This window comes from Oncorhynchus mykiss, chromosome 7 (genome assembly GCF_013265735.2).
Source record: "Oncorhynchus mykiss isolate Arlee chromosome 7, USDA_OmykA_1.1, whole genome shotgun sequence".
NCBI lineage: Eukaryota > Metazoa > Chordata > Actinopteri > Salmoniformes > Salmonidae > Oncorhynchus > Oncorhynchus mykiss.
In genome coordinates, this window is record NC_048571.1 from 32,627,168 (window position 1) to 32,639,748 (window position 12,581).

Genomic DNA, 12,581 nt, shown 5'->3' on the forward strand with positions numbered 1-12,581 from the left:
TGCCCAGGCGGTGATTGTCAACCTCGAACAGGAGATGGTGGGCATTATGGCATTGGAGCCACGGGTGGCCAAGGATTACTTTGTGTATGGGTGCGGTGATGATGAGGAAGTTAATTATTTCTTGGTGCATGGGTCCCACAGTGAGGGTGAAGGGTGCTGTGATTGTGTCTTGAACCAGAAAAGGGGAGGAGAGCAGATACGAGGGGATGTTTTGGAGGAGGCGAGGGCCTAGTAGATGAAATTACCTGCGGCATCTGAGTCCACTAGAGCTGTAGAGACAACTAGAGCTGTAGAGACAACACCTAGAGACAACACCTGAGCCAGTGGACCTCGGGTTAGGATTCACCGGATTGTCATCATATGTGAATGTGTTTTTACCTATTCTTAAACCATGTGAAGGGATGGCGTGATTAATAGGGAACCAATTACTTGTCGCCACAATGTCTGTGCGCCAGTCACTCCCTCCTTTGGCCTTGGGGGAGATAAGGTTTGAGACAACAGATGTGTGGGTTAGTGTCTGGAACCATTGTATGTCTGATGTTGCATTTTTTTTCTGGGATAGTGTATGACCTAGAGGCTCCCTCCCCTCAGTGAGCTTGCGTGTGGTCAAGAAGGGGTTTTACTTGAGATGGCAGTATCTGGAGTTGACAATTGATTTATGCCATAGAATGAGCTGGTGTTTATGTGCCATGAAGTACCAGGAACAAGATCGGAGCCTTGTCTTAGGGGCCAAACTGAACAATAAGAACAGAATTTATAGCAAATGCTATCTGGCTGCGGGATACTCCTTTCTCATCTATCAAGTCTCACATTGTGACCCATTCTACACATCTGTTGGTTGTTATGTAGACTAGGGGGTGGATCTTTGCTACAAAAGATCTCAGTAGCCTTTGCGTGGTGGCTCTCAACGAATCATCTGAGAGTGGTTCGTTGACCAGCCATCGCTATTGCAGAGCTCTCACTAATAAAGATTCAGTTTAAGTAAAACTCTGACTTGTGTGATGTGTGTCTCTCCTCATTTGATGAAACAGAAATTAACCACCACATTTGTTAAGTCTAATTTTCTGGATATACAAAAGGTGTACCGCAGGGGTCAGAACTGAGACCTGTACGCTTTACTATTTATATAAATAATCTTCCTCTATCTGTTTAAACTTGAAATATTAACCTGTATGCACACGACACCGTTGTATGCCATTGTCCAAACTGTTGATCAGGCTGTTAGAGCTGCAATCTGACCTTGTTACATTACAGAAAACCCTGGTTGGTTTAAAACTTGTTCTCACAAACATTTTTCAGATGGACTACATATTAATTCATCGGATGGTTCCCCATTGATCGGGTTCCCGCCTACAAATATCTGTGCAACTGGATTGACATAAACGTCATGTTTAGAAAACATAGGGATGAGCTAAAGTGGGCATCTTTTTTTAGAAATAGATATTGCCTCTCCCTAAATAGCAGGAAGCAGATTGTACAGTCTAATTTCCTGTCAGTTTCCTGTCAGATTGAAGCAGCCACTACTATTAAACTTTTGGATGCTGTCTACCATAACGCCATTGGTTTTATCACGAATGAGAGTTTTAATACTCACTTCATCTTGTATAAAAAGGTTGGCTAGTCTTCATTAAAGTCCAATTGATCAATTCATTACTGCCTTTTTGTTTACAAAGCCCTACTTCAAAAGCTACCAACTTACCTAACTTTGTTGCTAACGTATAAAATACACACACACAAACGCAAGCACATGCACTCTGTACACACTTACATTGTAATATTGTTGTATGGTGGTATTATACATTTAGTATTGTAGATGGTGCAATAATGTTATATGATGTACTGTTTTATCTTTTCTTTTATGTTGGATGTAAATGCCTTAATGTGTTTGGACCCCAGAAAGAGTAGCTGCTGCAGGAGCTAATGGGGATCCCTAATAAATACCACAACAAAGGATTGGTTAACTCTTCCGATTCCTTAGGTCTCCACGGAATTAGGTACACCCGCTTTAAGTTTTAAAGCTTCTTTTTTGGAATCACTTACAAAATTCATTACATTTGGATTCCCTGGTGCCACTAGGGCATTTTAAAACTCTGATGATAAATTAGTTCACCGAGGTGTGCAATTGTTTTGAATGGTTGATGTAAAAACTTGTTTATGATGGATGTGATGTTAGTGATGTTCTAATGTGATGTTATTGTATGTTATTGTATTGTGCTATATATATATTTTAATTTACTTTATGGTCTCAGGGCACCATTGAAAAAGACACCCTGGTCGCATTTGGGCTCCCCTGATTGAATAATAGTTAATAAATAAATATTAGGAATGTGTTCTTAAAGTTTTGTACACTTGGTGTATATGCACCTAAACATATTACAAATGGAAGAGAAATGAACAAGTGATATAATATGAATCAAACTCGAAAACAAAGTGCAAGTTTTATCATGCTATTATAACCATAACATTATATAGTGTACAATATTCATCTCAGGAATTTTGTCATCAAATTTGAACTGGAATTACAAAATATTATAAGAATATGACATATATTAACAATAATTTGCTTTTACAACTGCATAGAGTCGCATTAACAGAAATTCCATGCAGCTTTGTTTACAAGTTCTAACACTGGAATGTGAGATTTACTCTACACCTAGATTAGGCTGATAGAAACCCTCATTATTTAGTTGAATGATTTTTCAATTTGAGTGTAATTATTGTGTGGCAGGTGTGGCAGGTGTGGCTTCTTGACAATTATTGCAAGAGCACACCGATTTGAATGTTCCAACACAGTTCCACTTCCAACACCGCAAAAACATTCGCTATGCAGCTGTCTGCTATCGCCAGTTAATGCTTGATCTGATTGGATCTTGGCCTGGGAGTTCCTTTAAGGGTACATAGCTAGACTTGAAGTCAGAAGTTTACATACACTTAGGTTAGAGTCATTAAAACTTGTTTTTCCACCACTCCACAAATTTCTTGTTTACAAACTATAGTTTTGGCAAGACGGTTAGGACATCTACTTCGTGCACGACAACTGTTTACGGACAGATTTTTTCACTTATAATTCACTGTATCACAATTCCAGTGGGTCAGAATTTTACATACACTAGGTTGACTGTGCCTTTAAACTGCTTGGAATTTTTTTGAAATATGATGTCATGGCTTTAGAAGCTTCTGATCATTTGAGGCAATTGGAGGTGTACCTGTGGGTGTATTTCAAGGCCTACCTTCAAACTCAGTGCCTCTTTGCTTGACTTCATGGGAACATCAAAAGAAATCAGCCAAGACCTCAGAAATTGTAGACCTCCACAAGTCTGGTTCATCCTTGGGAAAAATTTCTAAATACCTGAAGGTACCACATTAATCTGCACAAACAATAGAACGTAAGTATAAACACCATGGGACCAGGCAGCCGTCATACCGCTCAGGAAGGAGACGTGTTCTGTCTCCTAGAGATGAACGTACTTTGGTGCGAAAAGTGCAAATCAATCCCAGAACAACAGCAAACCTTGTGAAGATGCTGGAGGAAACAGGTACAAAAGTATCTATATGCACAGTAAAACGAGTCCTATATCGATGTCACCTGAAAGGTCACTCAGCAATGAAGAAGCCACTGCTCCAAAACCGCCATAAAAAAGTCAGACTACAGTTTGCAACTGCACATGGGGACAAAGATCGTACTTTTTGAAGAAATGTCCTCTGGTCTGATGAAACAAAATATAACTGTTTGGCCATAATGACCATTGTTATGTTTGGAGAAAAAAGGGGGTGGCTTGCAAGCAGAAGAACACCATCCCAACCATGAAGCACGGGGGTGGCAGCATCATGTTGTGGGAGTGCTTTGCTGCATTAGGGATTGCTGCACTTCACCAAATAGATGGCATCACGAGGCGTGAAAATGATGTGGATATATTGAAGCAACATCTCAAGACATCAGTTAAAGTTTAAAGGCACAGTCAACTTAGTGTATGTAAAATTCTGACCCACTGGAATTGTGATACAGTGAATTATAAGTGAAATAATCTGTCTGTTAACAATTGTTGGAAAAATTACTTGTGTCATGCACGAAGTAGATGTCCTAACCGACTTGCCAAAACTATAGTTTGTTAACAAGAAATTTGTGGAATGGTTGAAAAACAAATATTAATGACTCCAACCTAACTGTATGTAAACTTCCGACTTCAACTGTATATGAAAGGTAAACAGGGAAGTGATGGAGTCCAGGTCTGATGGAGTCTGATGACGTGCAGGTGCGTGTAATTATGGTGACAGGTGTGCTCCATAACGAGCAGGCTGGTGACCTAGAGACCGGAGAGGGAGCACACGTGACAGTTAAGCTTTCTGTGCTCTATTAACATATCCTGAAAATGACATCTGCTGCTGTAGATTCAATGGTCATATCTCAGTTATTGTTTTCATATATACAGAGTGCAAACTGATCAAGCGGTCGAAAATGTAGTTATTTCCAGATGTACAGTGCCTTGCGAAAGTATTCGGCCCCCTTGAACTTTGCGACCTTTTGCCACATTTCAGGCTTCAAACATAAAGATATAAAACTGTATTTTTTTGTGAAGAATCAACAACAAGTGGGACACAATCATGAAGTGGAACGACATTTATTGGATATTTCAAACTATTTTAACAAATCAAAAACTGAAAAATTGGGCGTGCAAAATTATTCAGCCCCTTTACTTTCATTGCAGCAAACTCTCTCCAGAAGTTCAGTGAGGATCTCTGAATGATCCAATGTTGACCTAAATGACTAATGATGATAAATACAATCCACCTGTGTGTAATCAAATACAGGACCATTCTGGAAGAAAATCTGATGGAGTCTGCAAAAGACCTGAGACTGGGACGGAGATTTGTCTTCCAACAAGACAATGATCCAAAACATAAAGCAAAATCTACAATGGAATGGTTCAAAAATAAACATATCCAGGTGTTAGAATGGCCAAGTCAAAGTCCAGACCTGAATCCAATCGAGAATCTGTGGAAAGAACTGAAAACTGCTGTTCACAAATGCTCTCCATCCAACCTCACTGAGCTCGAGCTGTTTTGCAAGGAGGAATGGGAAAAAATTTCAGTCTCTCGATGTGCAAAACTGATAGAGACATACCCCAAGCGACTTACAGCTGTAATCGCAGCAAAAGGTGGCGCTACAAAGTATTAACTTAAGGGGGCTGAATAATTTTGCACGCCCAATTTTTCTGTTTTTGATTTGTAAAAATCTCATCTCCCTATCCCTGAGATACCGCTAAACCCTACTTGACTGATGGTTTAGCAATTTTCATCTTTCAGAGGGATCCGATTGTGTTATCATTTGACTCCTACTGTGACATGCTCATAAAGCTTTCTCATCTACACGGTTTGGTCTGGCTAGAAACAAATCAAGGTGTTTTATTATTCTTCTGCTTTTGGTGTCTGGACACATTCATCCAAACCCAGGCCCATCGGCTATGGATGAACTTCCCACTTCAAATGATTTAAAAACTAGATCAGGGTTGGCACTGATGCACATTAATGTGAGGAGTCTGATGCTGAAATTGGACATGATAAAAGTCACACTGCTGACCCAGATGTGTTAGTACTGTCCGAGACCTGGCTTAAGAAATCTGTTATAAATCAGTTTATAGGCTTGGATCGTTATAATGTTTACTGATGTGACGCGGGGAGGTATAGCCACCTACATTGCCGTTCAAAAGTTTGGGGTCACTTAGAAATGTCCTTGTTTTTGAAAGAAAAGCACATTTTTTGTCCATTAAAATAACGTCAAATGTATCAGAAATACAGTGTAGACATTGTTAATGTTGAAAATGACTATTATAGCTGGAAACGGCTGATTTTTCATGGAATATCTACATAGGTGTACAGAGGCCCATTATCATCAACATTCACTCCTGTGTTCCAATGGCACATTGGGTTAGCTAATCCAAGTTTATCATTTTAAAAGGTTAATTAGAAAACCCTTTTGCAATTATGTCATCACAACTGAAAACTGTTGTGCTGATTAAAGGAGCAATAAAACTGTCCTTCTTTAGACTAGTTGAGTATCTGGAGCATCAGCATTTGTGGGTTTGATTACAGGCTCAAAATGACCAGAAACAAAGAACTTTCTTCTGAAACTTGTCAGTCTATTCTTGTTCTGAGAAATGAAGGCTATTCCATGCGAGAAATTGCCAAGAAACTGAAGATCTCTTACAGCGCTGCGTACTACTCCCTTCACAGAACAGCGCAAACTGGCCCTAACCAGAATAGAAAGAGGTGTGGGAGACCCCGGTGCACAACTGAGCAAGAGGACAAGTACGTTAGAGTGTCTAGTTTGAGAAACCGGTGCCTCACAAGTCCTCAACTGGCAGCTTCATTAAATAGTACCCGCAAAACACCAGTCTCAACGTCAACTGTGAAGAGGCGACTCGGGGATGCTGGCCTTCTAGGCATAGTTCCTCTGTCCAGTGTCTGTGCCCATCTTAATATTTTATTTATATTGGCCAGTCTTGGATATTTTTTTTATTTATTTTATTTCACCTTTATTTAACCAGGTAGGCTAGTTGAGAACAAGTTCTCATTTGCAACTGCGACCTGGCCAAGATAAGGCATAGCAGTGTGAACAGACAACACAGAGTTACACATGGAGTAAACAATTAACAAGTCAATAACACAGTAGAAAAAAGGGGAGTCTATATATACATTGTGTGCAAAAGGCATGAGAAGGTAGGCAAATAATTACAATTATGCAGATTAACACTGGAGTGATAAATGATCAGATGGTTATGTAAAGGTAGAGATAGAGATATTGGTGTGCAAAAGAGCAGAAAAATAAATAAATAAAAACAGTATGGGGATGAGGTAGGTGAAAATGGGTGGGCTATTTACCAATAGACTATGTACAGCTGCAGCGATCGGTTAGCTGCTCAGATAGCAGATGTTTGAAGTTGGTGAGGGAGATAAAAGTCTCCAACTTCAGCGATTTTTGCAATTCGTTCCAATCACAGGCAGCAGAGAACTGGAACGAAAGGCGGCCAAATGAGGTGTTGGCTTTAGGGATGATCAGTGAGATACACCTGCTGGAGCGCGTGCTACGGATGGGTGTTGCCATCGTAACCAGTGAACTGAGATAAGGCGGAGCTTTACCTAGCATGGACTTGTAGATGACCTGGAGCCAGTGGGTCTGGCGACGAATATGTAGCGAGGGCCAGCCGACTAGAGCATACAAGTCGCAGTGGTGGGTGGTATAAGGTGCTTTAGTGACAAAACGGATGGCACTGTGATAAACTGCATCCAGTTTGCTGAGTAGAGTGTTGGAAGCAATTTTGTAGATGACATCGCCGAAGTCGAGGATCGGTAGGATAGTCAGTTTTACTAGGGTAAGTTTGGCGGCATGAGTGAAGGAGGCTTTGTTGCGGAATAGAAAGCCGACTCTTGATTTGATTTTCGATTGGAGATGTTTGATATGGGTCTGGAAGGAGAGTTTAGAGTCTAGCCAGACACCTAGGTACTTATAGATGTCCACATATTCAAGGTCGGAACCATCCAGGGTGGTGATGCTGGTCAGGCGTGCGGGTGCAAGCAGCGAACGGTTGAAAAGCATGCATTTGGTTTTACTAGCGTTTAAGAGCAGTTGGAGGCCACGGAAGGAGTGCTGTATGGCATTGAAGCTCGTTTGGAGGTTAGATAGCACAGTGTCCAAGGACGGGCCGGAAGTATATAGAATGGTGTCGTCTGCGTAGAGGTGGATCAGGGAATCGCCCGCAGCATGAGAAACATCATTGATATATACAGAGAAAAGAGTCGGCCCGAGAATTGAGCCCTGTGGCACCCCCATAGAGACTGCCAGAGGACCGGACAGCATGCCCTCCGATTTGACACACTGAACTCTGTCTGCAAAGTAATTGGTGAACCAGGCAAGGCAGTCATCCGAAAAACCGAGGCTACTGAGTCTGCCGATAAGAATACGGTGATTGACAGAGTCGAAAGCCTTGGCAAGGTCTATGAAGACGGCTGCACAGTACTGTCTTTTATCGATGGCGGTTATGATATCGTTTAGTACCTTGAGCGTGGCTGAGGTACACCCGTGACCGGCTCGGAAACCAGATTGCACAGCGGAGAAGGTACGGTGGGATTCAAGATGGTCAGTGATCTGTTTGTTGACTTGGCTTTCGAAGACCTTAGATAGGCAGGGCAGGATGGATATTGGTCTGTAACAGTTTGGGTCCAGGGTGTCGCCCCCTTTGAAGAGGGGGATGACTGCGGCAGCTTTCCAATCCTTGGGGATCTCAGACGATATGAAAGAGAGGTTGAACAGGCTGGTAATAGGGGTTGCGACAATGGCGGCGGATAGTTTCAGGAATAGAGGGTCCAGATTGTCAAGCCCAGCTGATTTGTACGGGTCCAGGTTTTGCAGCTCTTTCAAAACATCTGCTATCTGGATTTGGGTAAAGGAGAACCTGGAGAGGCTTGGGCGAGTAGCTGCGGGGGGGGGGGAGCTGTTGGACGAGGTTGGAGTAGCCAGGCGGAAGGCATGGCCAGCCGTTGAGAAATGCTTGTTGAAGTTTTCGATAATCATGGATTTATCGGTGGTGACCGTGTTACCTAGCCTCAGTGCAGTGGGCAGCTGGGAGGAGGTGCTCTTGTTCTCCATGGACTTCACAGTGTCCCAGAACTTTTTGGAGTTGGAGCTACAAGATGCAAACTTCTGCCTGAAGAAGTTGGCTTTAGCTTTCCTGACTGACTGTGTGTATTGGTTCCTGACTTCCCTGAACAGTTGCATATCGCGGGGACTGTTCGATGTTAGTGCAGTCCGCCACAGGATGTTTTTGTGCTGGTCGAGGGCAGTCAGGTCTGGAGTGAACCAGGGGCTATATCTGTTCTTAGTTCTGCATTTTTTGAACGGAGCATGCTTATCTAAAATGGTGAGGAAGTTACTTTTAAAGAAAGACCAGGCATCCTCAACTGACGGGATGAGGTCAATGTCCTTCCAGGATACCCGGGCCAGGTCGATTAGAAAGGCCTGCTCACAGAAGTGTTTTAGGGAGCGTTTGACAGTGATGAGGGGTGGTCGTTTGACTGCGGCTCCATAGCGGATACAGGCAATGAGGCAGTGATCGCTGAGATCCTGGTTGAAGACAGCGGAGGTGTATTTGGAGGGCCAGTTGGTCAGGATGACGTCAATGAGGGTGCCCTTGTTTACAGAGTTAGGGTTGTACCTGGTGGGTTCCTTGATGATTTGAGTGAGTGATTGAGTGAGTGATATGGCTTTTTCTTTGCAACTCTGCCTAGAAGGCCAGCATCCCGGAGTCGCCTCTTCACTGTTTACATTGAGACTGGCGTTTTGCTGGTACTATTTAATGAAGCTGCCAGTTGAGGACTTGTGAGGCATCTGTTTCTCAAACTAGGCACTCTAATGTACTTGCCCTTAGCATTGAAACTGGTTATCAACAGTGTGCACTTCGATTTGATAGGATTTTATAGACCTCCATCTGCAAAAGTAGAATCCGTTGATTCTCTGGTTAAACTGATGTGTGGTTGGGGGAAAAATGAAATGGTCCTTAAGGGAGATTTAAACTGGGATTGGTTATCTCTGAACTCTGAGGCCATAAGAGGACTGTGCAATATATTACATTTTACTAAAATGATAAATGCAGTCACAAGACTCAATCCAAAAGACATCTCTAAGTCGTCACTTATTTACGTTATTCTAACAAACAATCCGCATAAATACTCAGCTGTTGGTATTTCACTAACAATTTAAGTGATCATTGTACAGTTGCTTGCATTAGAGACACCAAAATCCCCAAAGTTCCCTCTCAGTTCATAGTCAAACGAAATTTTACGCAGTTCTGTGAGCAGGCATTCCTGCATGAACTTTATGCATGCAACTGGGATAGGATTGCACATATTCCAGATATCAAAGAGGCATTCTCCTATTTTCATTCTATGTTTTCCACTATCTGTGATAAACACGCCCCTCTCAAAAAGTACCAGGTAAGAGGTAGATACAAACCCTGGTTTACAGGTGAATTATCTGATTTGATCCATAAATGAAATACACAATGGGCCAAAGCCAGAAGGGGTAATTTCCATACTGAATGTGAGTTATTCAGGGAACTGAGAAGTAAGTGCACCTAGTTAGTACGGAAATGCAAATCTAGCTTATATTACAAATCTACCAAGGCAAATCTCAATAACCTGACGAAATTATTGAAAACAATTAAATCCTTGAATGCTAACACAAACTCCTCTGGTCTTTCGCTGAATATGATCTTTAATTCTATGGATGTGGCTGACAAGAATAAACTGCTTCACATGTTTAATGCACATTTTGCTAAAGCTGGGCATTTATTTGATAATGAAGTCCTTCCTAACATCTCAAATGAGGCTGTGAATGAAACTACCACATGCCGGCCAATGGTTAATCTTTTTCATTTTACCGAGATTGAGCTTTCAGAAGTTGTAAAGGAACTCAAATCTATTGGTATTAAACTTCTTGTGACTAGCAATCCCGGATCCGGGAGCGTAATCATGGCCTCAAACGAATTAGCATAACGCAGTGGACATAAATACCCCTAGAAAATGTTCCTATGAAAATCACAAATGAAATATATTGAGACACAGCTTAGCCTTTTGTTAATCACACTGTCAACTCAGATTTTCAAAATATGCATTACAGCTAACGCTAGACAAGCATTTGTGTAAGTTTATCATGGCATAATGCTATGCTAGGCTCTGCTGGCAGCAGGCAACATTTTCACGAAAATAAGAAAAGCAATCAAATTAAATAATTTACCTTTGAAGAACTTCGGATGTTTTCACTCAGGAGACTCCCAGTTAGATAGCAAATGTTCTTTTTTTCCCAAAATATTATTTTTGTAGGCGAAATAGCTCCCGTTTGTTCATCATGCTTGGCTGAGAAATCGACTGGAAAATGCTATCACTACAACACCAAACTTTTTTCCAAATTAGCTCCATAATATCGACAGAAACATGGCAAACGTTGTTTAGAATCAATCCTCAAGGTGTTTTTAACATATATATTCGATAATATATCCATTGAGGCAATTGGTTTCTCATAAGAAGCGATTGGAAAAATGGCTACCTCAGTATTTTACGCAAGATTTTCTGCGGGAGACATCAGGTGACCCTTGCTAAATGTGGTCCTTTATGGCTATTCTTCAACAGAAATGCGTAAAAAGACGTCACAATGCTGTAGACACCTTGGGGAATACATAGAAAATGTAAGCTCATTCGTAGCTCATTCACAGCCATATAAGGAGTCATTGGCATGAGGCGGTTTCAAAAAATGCGGCACTTCCTGATTTGATTTTTATCTGGGTTTCACCTGTAACATCAGTTCTGTTGCACTCACAGACAATATCTTTGCAGTTTTGGAAACGTCAGAGTGTTTTCTATCCAAAGCTGTCAATTATATGCATAGTCGAGCATCTTTTCGTGACAAAATATCTTGTTTAAAACGGGAACGTTTTTCATCCAAAAATTTAAATATCGCCCCCTAGTTGTAAAAGGGAAAGCGGCTGGCCAAGATTAATTAAACCCTTATTTTCAAAGAATTGATGCAGAGATCAACGCTGCCCCTGTCACTCATAGATTAAATATTTAATTGGTGAGTAATACCATTCCAAATGTCTGGAAAGCAGCCTATGTCACTCCCTTTACGTAAGGGTGGAGCTCTGTCCGAGTTGGATAACTATCGTCCCATATCTAAACTGTCTGCACTGGCAAAAGTTTTGGAAAACCTAGTGAACTCACAGTTGAAAGACTTTCTTTAGAATAACTGAGTTTTATCTCAATTCCAGTTGGATTAAAGAGCCAAGCATAGTACAATTACTGCCATAAGTAAGGTTGTAGGTGATATTCTAGATGCTCAGAACCAGAAAAATCACTGTGTTTCACTTTTTATTGACTTATCGACTTCAACGCTGTTTACCGTGCCCTGCTGTTGCATAGACTAAAAAAGGTTGGTTTAAGTGTTGATGCATTGAATTCGTTCCAAAACTACCTTTCTGACAGAACATAGTGTGTAGCTCAGGAGGGTATGAAATCTGAGTTTCGAAGGCTTACAAAAGGAGTTCCCCAGGGCTCAATTTTAGGTCTGATACTTTTTACACTATATATACATGATTTAGGGAAGACTGTTGACTCTGAAAATCTCCATCTGTATGCTGATGATACAATTATTCATTCTTGCGCATCGAATATTGAGAAGGCTTTTCAGAACGTACAGTTAGTTGGTGGTTGATATTATTTAAAGGCAGCTTTTCCAATTGAAACTTGTGCTTAATGAAAAGTTTATGGTTTTCTCTTCCCTGAAAGTAAACAGATGGAATCACTTGCAGATGTTAACCATAATAGGCAGGCAAATTGATAGGGTCACCTCCTATAAGTATCTTGGGATGTAGTTAGATGAAAAGCTGAATTTTAAACAGCACATAGATAACTTGACCAAGAATCTGAAGTTGAAATTGGGTTTCTATTTCAGGAACAAATCTTGCTTTTCAATGTTAGTCAGAAAGGATTGATTATGGTGATATTGCCTATATGCAGGGTTCAGCATGTGCCTT